Raw genomic sequence first — 16177 nt, forward strand, 5'->3', positions numbered from 1 at the left:
TGGGTCAGGGGGTAGGGTGCAGGGGCCGCTCCCCTCTTTGTGGGCATGGGGAGCTCTGGGGTCCTTGCCTTGCTCACTGGTCTTTGAGCTCAACACTTCCCGGCGGGTCTGAAGTTGGAACCTCCTCCCCACACCACTTCACTGGCCTCCCTGTTCCACATCCGGGACGCCAAGAAGTCTTAGAAGAGAGCCAAAGGGTGTGCTTTGTGTGGCTCGTTGGTTTAGGGGTATGGTTCCTGCCTCGCGTGTGAAAGGTCCTGTGTTCAAATCCCGGATGTGCTCACTTCTTTTTACACAAAAACAGTTCCTCTGTAGAGATTTGGGAACTACCTGAGGCCCCAAACCTTGGGCGTCGAACCCAACACTGCAAGAGAGAATTAGAGAAAATATTTCAAAGCCTCAATGTGTCTCCAGGTGCTTTTAAAATTTTAGTAGGAGTCTTGGCGGGGGTCCAGTGGTGCGGACATCCCGGTTCAGGGCGCTGCGCCTTGGGCTTCGATTAGGTTAATGCCGGTAGGGGAGAAAATCCATGAGAGGCAACAGTCTCCCAAAGTCACATAGCTTTCAGGGTTCAAGTCCAGCAATTACTCCAGCGAGACTCAAACATCCCTGCTAAGTGTCCAGTAACGTATCCACCGTGACTACCCAGCTGGGAGGATGGATGAGGCACTTAGAGACGGCGCCCCAGGCCTTCCTCCCCTTTCTTTATTCTCTTTTCTTCCTCCTCCTCTTCTCTCTATTTCCTTGTTACCCCTCACCTGGGCGCTCCCAGGTCTGCCCTGGTCCCGCTGTCCCAGATTGGGAAAGGGTTCCTGGAGTCCGAGCGGCGTAGTCCTGGGGTCCACGCCATCAGGACAGGTATCCTGTGCCCCGCTCTGGACGTCAGGCTGTGATAGTCCCCTTTTTTGGCGGCTGGGGGTCCCAGTGGGGTTTGACTTTGACCCTTAAGGAATTCCAATCCCAGGGAGCTGCTTTCCGTAAAGGGCGAAGGTTCCCCGCTTTTGGGGCAACCGTGGGCCGGGGTCACCCCTCAGGCCAAATCTCTTTCTTCCAGAGTCTACCGCAGAACTCCAAGGCTGACTCTTGAATTAGATTTCCTGGGTGAGGGGGCGGGGTGGGGGCGGAACTGGACTTCCCTGGTAGTGCAGTGGTTAAGAATCCGCCTGCCAATTCAGTGCACACGGGTTCGATCCCTGGTCCGGGAAGATCCCACATGCCGGGGAGCAACTAAGCTGTGTGCCACAACTACTGAAGCCCGCGCGCCTAGATCCCGTTCTCCGCAACAAGAGAAGCCACCGCAATGAGAAGCCCGAACACCGCAAAGAAGAGTAGCCCCTGCCCGAGGCAACTAGAGTAAGCCCGCGCGCAGCAACGAAGACCCAACGCGACCAAAAATAAATAAAATAAAAACATTTTTTTAAACTTTAATTTATTGGTTAAAAAATTATTAACAGCTTGAAGGAAATTACAAAGAAAAATACTCCAGCAGAGTTGAGGTTTCCAGTAACACGAATGTGCAGGGTTTTGGGGACCAGTCCTCTCGCTAAAAACAACTGAAAATGTTGGATATTAAAAACAAACAAACCTCAAAGCAGTGAAGAGCTTGTTTTGGGGAAAGTAAAGAAATTCCGGGCCCAGTTCAAACGGATGTGGAAAACCAGAGGGATGCTGGAGTCCCAAAGCTGCGGTCGAACCAAGGACACTTGCCAATACCGGCAAACGCGACCGCTCCTAGACCAAGGCAGATTCCTCCTTGAATCTGTCACCCTCAAAGATGAGTATGTACAGAAACACACCCGTCCGGTCCCAACGGGCCGCCAACTGCTTCTGGAAAGCGTGTTGCCCGGGGTCTGCTCCTCCTCCCGCCTTCTGCTAGAATGCAATCGATTTAAGAGGAGAGCCTGTGCCGAGACCTCGCGCACCCAGAAGACGAAGCACATCCCCGGAGCAAGGGGGATGTCTACAGCGTCCTAGCTCCTCTCAGTGAAGGCCGCGTTCCTCCAAATTGGTTCCTGTGCAGTCTTGGGGGTGGCGGCTCCAGCAGCCCTCCCGCCGCTTCATCCGGGCCTGTGGCCAGACTGCCAGGACCAGCCAGACAAAGGAGATTAGAAGACTGAATCAAAGTGTGTTCTCTGATTCTGTCCTGGATTTTTTTTTTTTAAAGCCATAAAGGATGTTATTGGAGGAAACTCGAAAATGGACTGTGCGTTAGACAATCTTGTTGCTCCAAAGATAAAAGATACATTTGGGGTGGGGAGGTGGCGAGAGGAGTCTCTGAGGTACCGGGAGCTCTCCTGGGAGGAGGGCTTTTACATTTGGATAAATTACAAGCCTTAGTGAATAAAGAAGGGTGAGTTGCGAGGAAAATTGCAGGGGTGTGTCCAGATACCCGGGACTTCGGCTTTGTATAGCTCCATGGGGAGGGGTTTGTTCTGGCTCTGGGCCTGGAAGAGCGACGTCCGGTGTAGAACATTCCGCGCGCCCCCAGTCTCCTGTACGTAGGCCAAGCTCTGAGTGACAGCGCCCTGCGCAGGAGGCTGCGGAAGAGGCTCTGACTTCCGCCTGCGGGTGAGCCTCGGAGGATGTGGAGGGGTCTCCTCCCCTTGCACACGGTGTTGGTCCCGCACCATCTTCCTCCAGCCCTTAGCTCTCCCGGGTCTTCTGTCCAGCCGGGGCCCGGGAGGACCGAACATTTATCACACACACTGCAGTCGGTGGTCCGACCCAACACACCACTGATCCAGCCAGGGTCCCTCACTGCTCGCTGAATCTGTCATCCGGAGGAGAATCCAGGGCGTTCCGGAGCTTGGGACTCCTGGAGGAACCCGACAAGCCAGACTTGGCGGGGCCAGCGCTGGAGGAGCCACAAAAAGGCAGAAGAGCGCGGCGGGCGGCGAGTGCGCGGTCTGCACAGGAGCTCCGCCAGGATCGGCAGTTTCTGTTTTGTTCACGACTGCGCTCCTGGAGACTTGGATAGAGGTTGGGACGTTGCAGGGATTCAGCCAAATTTTGAGTACTCAAGCCAATTCCTGGAGCATTTTCTAGCCAGTGCTGACGAATTATTCCTTCTTCTCACATTCTCAGGAAAGCTTTTAGCAGCCACCCCAGTGGCCTAATGGCTAAGGCACTGGCTTCCTAAACCAGGGGCTGTGGGTTCGAGTCCCACCTGGGGTAGTATGAGGAAGCACTCTATCTTTAGGTGGAGGGGCGAGTTTTGGGTTACAGACACAGAGGAAAATGGGTCCTTATAAAATTCGAAGATACGCCACTGACTATAAGGGAATGTGAGTTAAATTTACAGATGTTTACTTCGAAAAGACGGGAAGGAGAAAGACTGTGTACCCATACATCTTAATGGAAAAAATGTGTGGTTTCACCCTGTGTTTTGGAAAGCAGTCTGGTATACACACCTCTTTGATCCTCTAATTCCACTTCTGTAACAGACAAAACTACCGATGTAGGAAGTTTTATTGCAGCAGTTTGGTAAACAATAAATAAAAGGCAGAGGGAAATGACCATGGAATACATTTTGCTTCATTAATAGTGTTCAACCTCAGAAAAGAACGTTCAGTCTATCCCGGTTGACTTGGAAGATCCCGCTATGAAAGCTGTATATGAGCCAGTTCTTATAAAACAAACGGTAACTCCCAAACTGCAGTTGTCCCTGCATGACTGCCCAAGAAAGAATCGGGTGTGGAAAGGCCGAGGAGGGAAGGGGAGAAAAAAAAAGAGAGACTAGCAAAATGCAAAAATATGCCGGTCAAAAGGTAAACAGAATATGTGGAGAGCAGACGTTGCACATTTGATATGTGAATGTAAGAATTGAATGGGCGCTTATGGAAGAGTTGGAAGTAACGTGGGCCAAAGATAACGTTGACTTTATCTAGGTTAGGACTGTGGGTGATTTTCTGCCTGGATTTCTGTTATTTCAGTATAGCTACTTTTGTGACTTTTTATAGTTCCTCCGGGGTGAGAAATGGCCCTGTGTCCTCGGAAACATCATGCTTCTTTTCTTTACTTTACTTTTCTTTTCCTTCCTTCCTTCTTTCCTTCCTTCATTCCTTCGTTCCGTCCTTCGTTCCTTCCTTAATATCTAAAGAGGGCAGGGCAAGTATCCGTAGAAGGGAGAGAGAATCGCCCCTAAAAAGACACCTACCGCGGTTCATATTTGTCTGCTCCGTTAAACTGCAGGCGTCGAGCCTGGTGAGGAAGGAAACAAAAATGAAAAGCAGCAACTTCATCTGATCCGGAATCCGGCCCCCTTTCTTCCTCTTTGTTAAAAATCCAATTTGTTAACTGCTGTACCCTTAGTGCCTGGTATACATTAGGCGCTCAATAAACACTTGAGTGAATGGATGACTCTATTAGGCGAGTGGTCTCTGGTATGTTGGGGCGCCTTTGGGGCCCAGAGCTTACAAGAAGACGGGAAGACGAACGGTCCCAGCTGGAAGGAGCAGCCCGGCCCGGTGCGTTTCGTCGACTCCAGGCCCGCGGAGTCCCGGCTCCACCCGCTGACCAGGAGACCTGGGTAAATCCCACTGGGCTGCCGTGAGCTTCTCCTCCCACAGGAGGTGTCAATGGTGTTCCCGCTTCATCCTCAGGGTCATGCCAAGTAGTATGTACATACTCCTCTCCGAAAATATGCATTGCCCTGGTGTATCCGGGTAGCTCAGTTGGTAGAGCATGAGATGAGACTCTTAATCTAAGGGTCGTGGGTTCGAGCTCTACGTTGGCGTGTGCCTTTTTTCCTTTGCACCGTAGGCGGCAGGGAAGGGTGACAAAGCCAGGATTCCCCTTAAATATATGCCCAGTAGGTGTCTTTGAATGAAAAGTTTTAAGTTTAGCAAGACTTAGAAAGATGATATCTATAATACTATATCAATAAAAAGGACAACCAAGAAAACAACAATAACAGAAAAAAGAATACAAAAGGACAACCAGATAGAATGTGCCTCCTGAGGGGATCCTAGAGGCAGCAAATGTCACATTTGTAATTTAAAAATTTCTAGTAGCCCCATTAAATTTTTAAAATGAAATTAATTTTAATAATATATTTTATTTTAACCAGTTTATTATTATTTCCCATGTAATAATATACAAATTATCAATGAGGTGTATTATAGTCTCAACCTTAGTACTTTTGAAATCTTGATTCAGATGGTTCTCTTTGGTGGAGGGCTGTCTGTGCACTGCAGGGTGTTTAGCAGCATCCTTGGCCTCTATCTGCTAGATGTCAGTAGCCTCCCCATAGTTGTGACAACCAAAAATGTCTCCATACACCGTCCAAAGTCCTCTGGGAGGTAAATTTGTTTCTGGTTGTGAGCCACTTGTCTAGAGAATTGAGGGCATAAACATTGGCGCAAACAGTTCACATGTGGGATCGACAGGAGGGCTGGCTTGGCACAGGGCCAGGCATCAGGGCCAACTGGAAACTCATCCTGAGATGGCCAACCCAGAAGGCAGCCCGGTGGGGTCAGGAAATAGGCTACGTACAGTGGACTGCACAAATAAGTTAATCTATTGAGATTAATGTGAGCCAGATTTCTCACTGGTGGAGCTGGAAAGAGAGAGGGCTTCAATAAATCCTATGGTGTTGCGTGGAATTGGAGGTATTAGTGATGTTATTTGATAACTTTGTAAATGCTGTGTTGCTGGTAAAGATGGTTGGTGGTAGTGACTTTATAAAAGCAGTTCTTATATTGGTATATTTTCCTGCCTGCAATTAGTATTTCCTAGTTGTATAATTTTTCTATATTTCTTAACTGGCATTATTCTGTAAAGAAGAGATTTTCTCCATGAACACATGATGAACTTCAGATCATTTTAAAAAGACAGAGTAAATGCTAAATTCATTCCCTTAATTGTTAAATTTTCACCTTCAGTTATGGCAAATTACCTTAAAAATTCTCTCTTTTAAAGATAGTATTAATATTGATTCACAGATTGTAATATATTTAATATTTTATAATTACTTACAATTATTATTATTTTGATTTGTTTTGTTTTGGTTTTGGTTTTGGCCATGCCACGCAGCTTGTGGGAGCTTATTTCCCCAACCAGGGATTGAACCTGCGCCCTTGGCAGTGAAAGCACGGAGTCCTAATCACTGGACCACCAGGGAATTCCCTATTATTCTCTTTAATGCTCAAATTATTCCAAATTTAGCCAGTGGGAGAGCCCTTTCAAGCTAGCATCTTTGTTCCTTTTTAAAAATCTGTTTATTCACAAATCTTTAATTTGAAAAATTTCGAGCCTGAAGAAAAGTTGAAAGAATAGTACTTTAAACACCATATATGGATATGATGATACATATGAAAGTCATTTGCATGTTCACATTGGACTTTGAGCATTTCCTTATTTTCTGGCACACACATAATGTCCTAGACTCACTTTGGTTTTTTTCTGCCCAGATCTGGAATCAGCCCTTTCTCTAAGGAATCCAATTTCCTTTTAGTAGGGAATGGCATTTGGAAACCAAGATCTGGGTGCTAGGTGTGCTCAATGATACCGGGTTGTCATTAATTACAGTTTTTGTTTTTGTTTAGTTCACCTTAACTTTTAAAATAGCTTACTAATTTATTCTTGTGTCTTAAGTGTTCCTTCTCCAATCCTTTGCTCAACTCAGGTCAGTTGATGGATTGACTCTGGTGGATCATGGTAACTCGATTTTTTAAAAATTAATTAATTTATTTATTTTTGGCTGCATCGGGTCTTCATTGCTGCGTGCAGGCTTTCTCTAGTTGAGGTGAGCGGGGGCTACTCTTCGTTGCGGTGTGCAGGCTGCTCATTGCGGTGGCTTCTCTTGTTGCGGAGCACGGGCTGTAGGCTCGCGGGCTTCAGTAGTTGTGGTTTGCGGGCTTTAGAGCACAGGCTCAGTAGTTGTGGTGCATGAGCTTAGTGGATCCGCCGCATGTGGGATCTTCCCGGACCAGGGCTCGAACCCAAGTCCCCTGCATTGGCAGGCAGATTCTTAACCACTGCACCACCAGAGAAGTCCGATAACTCGAATTTTTTAGTTCCAGGGCATTCCTTCCCATTTCCATTTTTTTGGATCTGTTTGGGCAACTCCTCCCCTCCTCCACTTAGTCTTCGTGATAAATGTCCATCACTGAATTCCCACATGGAATGGACTGGGGTTATGACCCCAGATAACCAGGATACCCCACTTTCCCATCAGGATTGTTGGTTCCGATTCGGGTATATGATCCAAATAGGGATGATGACAGTCTTGCCTTACAACAGTGCCAATAAGCAGTGGTAGAGAGAAGTTCTATGTGCCCTGTGATTGCTAGTCTGGGAGGATGTGAGTTCAGAGATACTGGTGGCTGCCTTCTTGCCACATGGAGAGTCAGTCTGTAGAATGAAGTCGAACAGAAGCAAACAGAGTAGAGAGATAGAGAAATACTGGTCCGGATGTCATTACTTGGGTCCCTGAATCTAGCCCTGCCTGAAACACACAGGCTTTGCATGAAGAACTTTGGACTTTGCAATTACATCAACCAGTAGATTCTATTTCTCCTTAAGCTGATATGAGTTGGTTTTCTATCACTTGTAAACAATGGCTTTACTAATCCAGTCACTATTCTCCCCTTCCTCCCCAGATCTTTGATAATTTTGTGTGTGGGTCGGTTGGCCTATTTTTGGAGATGGAATGGAGAGAACTTGATCTCATAACACATGTCTGATGGAGACATGAAGTCTCATTACAGCCCTGAGATTCTTATTTTGAGTTACTGGGAGGAGGTTAAAGATATTTATTAAGATGCTATAGTCAGCATGAGGAATATATTGTTTATAAATAACCCAAAGTGGAAGAATTAGCTAGAGGAACACTCTGGTTTCCGGAGGAGATATTTTTTAGGAATTCAATTGCCACTTCTGACCCACATGTATGGTTTTTATGAGTAACTCTTTAATATTATCAACTCAGGAAAGTAAACTTTGCAATGCATAAGATCAAGACCTTTATGGGCACCTTAAAGCCAGATCTTGCCTTCAGAACAACTAGAGTGATACCTAATGGACTCAGGAATTCTCGGTTCCTCATTGGCACCCATGTTCTACCAGCTTATAACTGAACTCAGCAATGGTTCCTATTTCTACCTCATTTACCCCCAAATTAAAATATAGAATAAAAGACTTGTCAACTGGTCCTTTATAAAAATGACTATTGAGGGCTTCCCTGGTGGCGCAGTGGTTGAGAGTCCGCCTGCCGATTCAGGGGACACGGGTTCGTGCCCCGGTGCGGGAGAATCCCACGTGCCACGGAGCGGCTGGGCCCGTTAGCCATGGCCGCTGAGCCTGCGCATCCAGAGCCTGTGCTCCGCAACGGGAGAGGCCACAACAGTGAGAGGCCCACGTACCGAAAAAAAAAAAAAGACTATTGACATATGAAGATAAACATGTGACACTATTTCCAAATTATATTTATGCAGAATACAGATGATTGAGCAGAGAGCAAAGGATATAAATATCACTTAATACCTTTTTAAAGAAAATATTTATTCATTTAGGCCGTGTCGGGTCTTAGTTGCAGCACACGGGATCTTCCTTGCAGCATGCGGGATGTTTTAGTTATGGCATGTGAACTTTTAGTTGTGGCTAACTTCTAATTTGGACATTCTTGCTTGAGAAGAGGTTTTTAAAACTTTCTCATTAAAAAAAATCACTTTTGTTATTTGACAGGTAATACCTAATTATGGAACATAAAAATCATAAAGAAGAAAATTAAAACAACCTGTAAATTTGCTGCTCCAAGATAACCACGGTAATACACAAATTTTAGAAAGGTTGGCTGCAATTTTTCCAAATAACTTTGTGTTCCGATTTTCCACCTCCTTCTTCCCATGTCAATAAAGGTCTTAGACATGTGATTTTAATGGCTGCATAATATTTTATCCATTCATGGGTGTAGTATAATTTACCCATTCCTTGATTCTGGACGATTTCAAGTGTTTCTGTACTATAAATAATGCTGCTGCACACTTCCTGGTGTATAAATCTTTGTGTTCCTTACTGTCATAGGTAGCCTACATGACCTATTTCCCCAGCTTGGAGTAAAAATTAAGGTCATCATTCCTTTATTTCTTCCTTGTTTCTGTCCCACCCCACCTGTTAATACTAGCAGGGGGTCCAGTGTCACTCTCTTGGTGTCAAAGCATCCCAGAAGCTCATTCAAAGAGTCAGCCCTTCTCGCTTTCCACTGCCAAGTGTAGAGAGAGAACCAGAAGTTGGACCTGCCCACTGGCATGATTGTGTGAGTTGCTAGCACCCAGTGTAGCTCCCAAACCTTGGTCTTGTTTGATCTCTTGAGGCCTGTTTTGCTGCAGAATTGATGCCTGTGGCTAACATCCTTTTCGGGCCCGCCTATGGTCTCAGGTTGCAGCTATCGGAGCTCAAGTTTACTTTATTCTCCATTAAATTCTGACCCTGCGCCATGGTGGCTACACACAGCAGGACTTCTAGCTCCACTGTGTCAAACCAGCTCTGCCCATGAACACTCAGCTCAGATTTACCCTCCTACCTTTGAGATTCCTGCTGCATCCTTGAGATCTTTTTTATATGGAGTGGACTTCAGGTTTCTTCTATATCATAGCTATATCTGTGAAATAGAATTGAAATAAGTATATATGAAGATCATAATATTTGGATAATTAATGTTTCTTTGATTGATTGATCTGTAAGGTAATGAACATTTCAACTATGTTCTTTCTGTATATTAATAGCTTTTACTTTAAAAAATTTATTTATTTTATTTATTTATTTTTGGCCGTGTTGGGTCTTTGTTGCTGTGTGCAGGCTTTCTCTAGTTGCGGCGAGCGTGGGCTACTCTTCGCTGCGGTGCGTGGGCTTCTCATTGTGGTGGCTTCTTTTGTTGTGGAGCACCGGCTCTAGGCGCGTGGGCTTCAGTAGTTGTGGCACGTGGGCTCTAGAGCACAGGCTCAGTAGTTGTGGCAAACGGGCTTAGTTGCTCCGCGGCATGTAGGAGCTTCCGGAACCCGGTTCCCTGCATTGGCAGGCGGATTCTTAACCACTGAGCCACCAGAGAAGCCTAGTTTACCTTTCGATTTGATTTTGGGTTATGGAGGGAATAGAGGTTCATGAATGCTACACGTTCATTATGGATTGTATCTTTTAGTAACTGAAAGATCTTCATCCTCTTTAATCCTTTCTTCATCTTAAAGCATACTTTAGTTAATATTAATATCACATCTCTACTTCCTTTCAGCTTGTGTTGACTCATTCTCTCAGACTCTCTAAAATAGTTGACTTGGGACTTCCCTGGTGGTGCAGTGGTTAAGAATCCACCTGCTAATTCAGGGGACATGGGTGCGAGACCTGGTCCGGGAAGATCCCACTTGCCAGAGAACAACAAAGCTCATGTGCCACAACTACTGAGCCCACACTCTAGAGCCCGCAAGCCACAACTACTGAAGCCTGTGCACCTAGAGCCCATGATCCACAACAAGAAAAGCCACCACAATGAGAAGCCCGAGCACCCCAAAGAAGAGTAGCCCCCGCTTGCCACAAGTAGAGAAAGCCTGCGCACAGCAACAAAGACCCAATGCAGCCAAAAATAAATAAAATTTAAAAATAAATACAATAGTTGACTTGCTGAAGGGTTCTTTTCCTACTGTCAGTATCTTTTTTTTTAAAGCTTCCAGTACATGAGATAAAAAGAGAGTATAATTCTGTACCTAGAAAGAATAGTCAACAATGAATGCCTCCATCTCCCATACACTGTTAAAAACAAATGAAACTTTATGAGTAGAGAATGAATACATGCTTTGTAAGACACAGTTCTCCATGTGTCTCTTGCTTTTCTGCATATTCTATGAGCATAGACATTCACTTTTTTGTTCTAGACCACTTTTCCAAGGATGTCTATATAATGAACAGCATTGGAAGATAGAATGGTGTGTCTTTCCAGAGCAAAGGGAAGATTTTTCACTGTCCGGTATAATAAATATAATGTATCCTTCTGGGGCAAAGTTCAGGCAGGCTTATTCTCAATGATAAAAGATTTGATTTCCTAAGCTTAGGCTCCTGTAACACATCCCTTGTGTATGCAGGTGATGTTTGGCCTTATTCACATCATCCTGTGAGAATCAAGGCTTAGGGAACTGTTGTAAATGCTGGTACTCTGGCTCCTGCTACTGCTGTGAGTAATACAAGCATGCCCTGTTTTATTGTGCTTCACAGTTATTACACTTTTTTACAGATTGAAAGTTAGTGGCAACCCTGTGTCAAACAAATCCCTTGGTGCCATCTTCCCAACAGCATTTACTCACTTTGTGTCTTATTTTTGTAATTCTTGCAATATTTCAAGCTTTTTCATTATTATTATATTTTTAAAGTGACCTGTGATCAGTAATCTTTAATGTTACTATTGCAAAAATATTATGACTCTCTGAAGGCTCAGATAAGGTTAGCATTTATTAGCAAAAACATATTTTTAAAGTAAGGTACGTAATTTTTTTTTATTGATTCTTCCAATCCAAGAACATGGTATATCTCTCCATCTGTTGGTATCATCTTTAATTTCTTTCATCAGTGTCTTATAGTTTTCTGCATACAGGACTGTTGTCTCCCTAGGTGGGTTTTTTCCTAGGCATTTTATTCTTTTTGTTGCAGTGGTAAATGGCAGTGTTTCCTTAATTTCTCTTTCAGATTTTTCATCATTAGTGTATAGGAATGCAAGAGATTTCTGTGCATTAATTTTGTATCCTGCACCTTTACCATATTCATTGATTAGCTCCAGTAGTTTTCTGGTGGCATATATAGGATACTCTATGTATAGTATCATGTCATCTGCAAACAGTGACAGTTTTACTTCTTCTTTTCCAATTTGTATTCCTTTTATTTCTTTTTCTTCTCTGATTGCCGTGGCTAGGACTTCCAAAACTATGTTGAATAATAGTGGTGAGAGTGGACATCCTTGTCTTGTTCCTGATCTTAGAGGAAATGCTTTCAGTTTTTCACCATTGAGAATGATTTTGCTGTGGGTTTGTTATATATGGCCTTTATTATGTTGAGGTAGGTTCCCTCTATGCCCACTTTCTGGAGAGTTTTTATCATAAATAGGTGTTGAATTTTGTCAAAAGCTTTTTCTGCATCTATTGAGGTGATCATATGGTTTTTATTCTTCAGTTTGTTAATATGGTGTATCACATTGATTGATTTGCATATATTGAAGAATCCTTGCATCCCTGGAATAAATCCTACTTGATCATGGTGTATGATCTTTTAAATGTGTTGTTACATTCTGTTTGCTAGTATTTTGTTGAGGATTTTTGCATCTATATTCATCAGTGATATTGGTCTGTAATTTTCTTTTTTTTGTAGTATTTTTGTCTGGTTTTGGTATCAGGGTGATGGTGACCTCATCGAATGAGTTTGGGAGTGTTCCTCTGTAATTTTTTGGAGGAGTTGAAAAGGATGGGTGTTAGCTCTTCTCTAAATGTTTGATAGAATTCACCTGTGAAGCCATCTGGTCCTGGACTTCTGTGTGTTGGAAGATTTTTAATCACAGTTTCAATTTCATTACTTGTGATTGGTCTGTTCATATTTTCTATTTCTTCCTGGTTCAGTCTTGGAAGATTATACCTTTCTAAGAATTTGTCCATTTCTTCCAGGTTGTCTATTTTATTGGCATAGAGTTGCTTGTAGTAGTCTCTTAGGATGCTCTGTATTTCTGTGGTGTCTGTTGTAACTTCTCCTTTTTCATATCTAATTTTATTGATTTGAGTCCTCTCCCTGTTTTTCTTCTCTTTTTTTTCTTTTTTTAAATAAATTTATTTTATTTTATTTATTTATATTTGGCCGCGTTGGGTCTTCATTGCTGCTCGCGGGCTTTCTCTAGTTGCGGCGAGCAGGGGCTACTCTTCGTTGAGGTGCACGGGCTTCTCATCGCGGTGGCTTCTCTTGTGGCAGAGCACAGGCTCCAGGCACGCGGGCCTCAGTAGCTGTGGCACGTGGGCTCAGTAGTTGTGGCTCGTGGGCTCCAGAGCACAGGCTCAGTAGTTGTGGTGCACGGGCTTAGCCGCTCTGCGGCATGTGGGATCTTCCCCGCCCAGGACTCGAACCCGTGTCCCCTGCATCGGCAGGTGGACTCCCAACCACTGCACCACCAGGGAAGTCCTCCCTCTTTTTCTTGATGAGTCTGGCTAATGGCTTATCAATTTTGTTTATCCTCTCAAAGAACCAGCTTTTAGTTTTATTGATCTTTGCTATTGCTTTCTTTGTTTGTATTTCATTTATTTCTGCTCTGATCTTTATGATTTCTTTCCTTCTGCTAACTTTGGGTTTTGTTGTTGGGTTTTGTTTGTTCTCCTTTCTCTAGTTCCTTTAGGTGTAAGGTTAGATTGTTTATTTGAGATTTTTCTTGTTTCTCGAGGTAGGCTTGTATAGCTATAAACTTCCCTCTTAGAACTGCTTTTGCTGCATCCCAAAGGTTTTTTTTTTTTCATCCCATAGGTTTTGATCGTCGTGTTTTCATTGTCATTTGTCTCTAGGTATTTTTTGATTTCCTCTTTGATTTCTTCAGTGATCTCTTGGTTATTTAATAATGTATTGTTCAGCCTCCATGTGTTTGTGTTTTTTATGTTTTTTTCCCTGTAATTGATTCTAATTTCATAGCGTTGTTGTCAGAAAAGATGCTTGATATGATTTCAATTTTCTTAAGTTTACTGAGGCTTGATTTGTGACCCAAGATATGATCTATCCTGGAGCATGTTCCGTGCACACTTGAGAAGAAAGTGTAATCTGCTGTTTTTGGATGGAATGTCCTATAAATATCAATTAAATCTATCTGGTGTATTGTGTCATTTAAAGCTTCTTTTCCATATTTATTTTCATTTTGGATGATCTGTCCATTGGTGTAAGTGAGGTGTTAAAGTCCCCCACTATTATTGTGTTACTGTCGATTTCCTCTTTTATAGCTGTTAGTAGTTGCCTTATGTATTGAGGTGCTCCTATGTTTGGTGCATATATATTTATAATTGTTATATCTTCTTGGATTGATGTCTTGATCATTATGTAGTGTCCTTCCTTGTCTCTTGTAACATTCTTTATTTTAAAGTCTATTTTATCAGATATTAGTATTGCTACTCCAGCTTTCTTTTGATTTCCATTTGCATAGAATATCTTTTTCCATCCCCTCACTTTCAGTCTGTATGTGTCCCTAGGTCTGGAGTGGGTCTCTTGTAGACAGCATATATATGGGTCTTGTTTTTGTATCCATTCATCAAGCCTGTGTCTTTTGGTTGGAGGATTTAATCCATACATGTTTAAGGTAATTATCGATATGTATGTTCCTATGACCATTTTCTTAATTGTTTTGGTTTGATTTTGTAGGTCCTTTTCTTCTCTTGTGTTTCCCACTTAGAGAAGTTTCTTTAGCATTTGTTGTAGAGCTGGTTGGTGGTGCTGAATTCCCTTAGCTTTTGCTTGTCTGTAAAGCTTTTGATTTCTCCATCGAATCTGAATGAGATACTTGCTGGGTAGAGTAATCTTGGTTGTAGGTTCTTCCCTTTCATCACTTTAAGTATATCATGCCATTCCCTTTTGGCTTGTAGAGTTTCTGCTGAGAAATCAGCTGTTAACCTTATGGGAGTTCCATTGTATGTTACTTGTCATTTTTCCCTTGCTGCTTTCAATAATTTTCCTGTGTCTTTAATTTTTGCCAGTTTGATTACTATGTGTCTCGGCATGTTTCTCCTTGGGTTTATCCTGCCTGGGACTCTCTGTGCCTCCTGGACTTGGGTGGCTATTTCCTTTCCCATGTTAGGGAAGTTTTCGACTATAATCTCTTCAAATATTTTCTCAGGTCCTTTCTCTCTCTCTGCTCCTTCTGGGACCTCTATAATGCGAATGTTGCTGCGTTTAATGTTGTCCCAGAGGTCTCTTAGGCTGTCTTCATTTCTTTTCATTCTTTTTTCTATATTCTGTTCCACAACAGTGAATTCCACCATTCTGTCTTCCAGGTCACTTATCCGTTCTTCTGCCTCAGTTATTCTGCTACTGATTCCTTCTAGGGTAGTTTTCATTTCAGTTATTGTATTGTTCATCTCTGTTTGTTTGTTCTTTAATTCTTCTAGATCTTTGTTAAACATTTCTTGCATTTTCTTGATCTTTGCCTTCATTCTTTTTCCAAGGTCCTGGATCATCTTCACTATCATTATTCTGAGTTCTTTTTCTGGAAGGTTGCCTATCTCCACTTCATTTAGTTGTTTGTTTGGTTGGTTTTTTTGTTTGTTTGTTTGCGGTACGTGGGCCTCTCACTGTTGTGGCCTCTCCCGTTGCAGAGCACCGGCTCCGGATGCGCAGGCTCAGTGGCCATGGCTCATGGGCCCAGCCGCTCCACGGCATGTGGGATCTTCCCGGACCAGGGCACGAACCCGTGACCCCTGCATCGGTAGGCGGACTCTCAACCAATGCGCCACCAGGGAAGCCCCATTTAGTTGTTTTTCTGGGGTTTTATCTTGTTCCTTCATCTTATACATAGCCGTCCGCCTTTTAATCTTGTCTATCTTTCTGTGAATGTGGTTTTTGTTCCACAGGCTGCAGGATTGTAGTTCTTCTTGCTTCTGCTCGGTACGTACATTTTTTTAAAGGCATAATGCTAGTGCACACAGTAGACTACAATACAGTGTAAACATAACTTTTATATGCACTGGAAACCAAAATATTCATGTGACATGGTTTATTTTGATATTTGCTTTATTTTGGTGGTCTGGAACTGAACCGCAATATCTCTGAGTTATGCCTTAAAGTTCTTTGTCTTTGACCTAACAGTCTTATGTCTTCTGCTACCATCCATGAACCTGAAAGACTAGACTAGTTAATAGGGAAAAATCTCAGACCCCTCACAGTTCTCACAATGCCTATTAAAGAAACTTTTGGAAAAAGCAGAGAGTTATTACGAAGAAAGAAAACTATCAAAAAACCCTGCATTCTGAATATTTTTCTATCTCACTTTTTCATTTAACATTTTAATTATAATGATATTCTAACAATAAGTACAACTAAGCCATGTTGGCTGACCAAAACACATATGCTTAACTACCAGGCTGGATTGCATTTACCGTATTATAAAATTATACTCTGAAAACATCACGTAGTGTTTTCTTTAAAAAATAATTTTACAAAATATAATTGATGTCATCTACTTCTTTGC

At 43.1% G+C, this 16177-nt stretch overlaps 1 non-coding gene across 1 annotated transcript; it reads left to right on the forward strand.

Moving 5' to 3' along the window:
- Nucleotides 1-3101: 3101 nt before the first annotated feature.
- TRNAR-CCU (transfer RNA arginine (anticodon CCU)) lies at nt 3102-3174 on the forward strand. The gene has a single exon. It is a non-coding gene; the product is annotated as a tRNA-Arg (tRNA).
- Nucleotides 3175-16177: the final 13003 nt, after the last annotated feature.

This window comes from Lagenorhynchus albirostris, chromosome 15, assembly GCF_949774975.1.
Source record: "Lagenorhynchus albirostris chromosome 15, mLagAlb1.1, whole genome shotgun sequence".
NCBI classification, from domain to species: domain Eukaryota; kingdom Metazoa; phylum Chordata; class Mammalia; order Artiodactyla; family Delphinidae; genus Lagenorhynchus; species Lagenorhynchus albirostris.